A 2008-nucleotide genomic window follows, 5' to 3' on the forward strand; every position below is an offset into this window, starting at 1 on the left:
AAAAGGTCACAATAGTTTCTTAACCACAGCTCTTCTCCATGGCACATTGCAATATTGGTGTCAATATCAACTCTGACTCGTAGCAGCCTGGGTTTTCTATTGATTGGTCAGGCAGAATAATAGGGCCGATTAAGGGCATTTGTAAATAATAGGCATCGGCCGATACCTACTCTCAAAAGACAGTTTTTAAAAAATTAACACATAAAGTTTGCTGAAAGTACAAGAAACCTTGTCAGGCTGCTGTCAAACAATGTCAACTTCTCCCTAAATGCTAAAATGTTTTTCCCATCCCAAATGACAGCGTATTACATCTAAAACAGTTACTGTTACAGTGTTAGTGCAGTTTAGTATTGCTTCTGACATACTGTGTATATTGGCCATGTCCTGCAATCTATTGCATAGCCCAATATCTTTTTTTAATTTCATTTATTCAGGTAAATTACATTTTTAACATGTTACAAGCTAAATCAACCATGCTTATTAGTTAGTAATGCACATAGCATAGTGGATGTTACTGTTATTAAATTGTTGTTGTTTCACCAAATGCCCCCTAACAGCCTTACTGTAGAGCAAAGGAAGTCAGACGGTTTACTTACAGAGATTGCATAAATGGACAAGTCAACTAAACATTTAGGTTCCATATCAGTTCAAACAGGACATACAACAGCTGTTTTGAATGTATATGACCAAGACTGCTCTTTGACAGCCAGATGACACACCCACATTTACAGTATGTATATATATATATAACTCATATGAGGGTTTTTGTTTTTCATGTGAACCTTAATTCTGTAAGTGAGTTTAATTATGGTTGCTGGACACTTTCTCATCTTTACCTTTTCAAACTTGATAGCCTTATAGTTTTGTTTTTGTTTTTGATCAAACAGGATCAAACAGGAACTTGAGCTATCAATCAAAAGTAACTATACATAAATGACTAAACCATGTGTGCATGTGTGGATATAATCTTATCCCCTCTTAGGTTATTGTAGGGTTCCTGAAAATGTGAAATCACACCCCTGTCTTGCAACAAGCACCTGTTTGTTCTTCAGTATCCTAGTCTATTTCCTTTCCTCCCAGTTATATTAAAATATAACTATTTACAGAAGAAAAAAAGTAATATAAAGTTTTTCTTTTAGATTGACATCAGTGAGAGACAGGATCCTTCAAAATGTGTCTTGGCAGATTCAAACACATGTTCTATATTGAAAGGAAATATTGCTCCAGGGCTGCAATAGAGAAAATGATTTGACATGTTCTTGTATTTCACCAAAGTACCTTTATTGAGTGTAGACTGCCTTTTCTCTCTTTCAATTTTTTCGTAGCGTCCAAGGAAAATAGACAAAAATGAAAAAACACAGTCCAGAATTGGACTTTGAAATGGTTTAAAAATGCACACTTGTGGTTGAAAGAACAAGAAATATCATTGCCAAATCAGAAGAGAGACTGTGCAGCAACAGGATTCAGCTCTCAAATAACTACTGCAGCCACTTGGAAGTGGCCACATAGGGAGAGGCGGTCACTTGATTGTAATTTGATTTCTGAAAGAGTGAGGGTGGAAGGTAGACAACAGATAAGTGGAAGGATATTAGATTGAGGGATAGAGTATGCTATTTGGGTCAAGCATTTATTGAGGATTCTCAACTTCATGTAATCTCCATGGAGTTTAAGAAGAAACCTTATTGAAGCCTTTTTTTCAGAAAGGAAAAAAAAGACAACAAAAGAAAGAAAGTGTGTAAATGGATGTAAGTAAGACAGCCGCTTGGAATCTAATCAAACCAAGGACACTTTGCTGATTGCCTCTTCAAAAAACAAGAGGGCGCAAATTGGTTTGGTTTGTTTCTGTCATGAAGGCGAGGGACAATTGATACTAAAAATGGTTAAAATGTTGCCAGGGAGAAATGAAAGGAGCTTTAAGTGAAATAGCTAAATTACTTGTTCACAGACCAGAATGGGGGAACGGGAAATGGAAAATCTGTGGCGTCAATCCCATTCCCTTTTCTTGCCT

The sequence above is a fragment of the Notolabrus celidotus genome, chromosome 14, assembly GCF_009762535.1.
Source record: "Notolabrus celidotus isolate fNotCel1 chromosome 14, fNotCel1.pri, whole genome shotgun sequence".
In the NCBI taxonomy this organism is placed as follows: domain Eukaryota; kingdom Metazoa; phylum Chordata; class Actinopteri; order Labriformes; family Labridae; genus Notolabrus; species Notolabrus celidotus.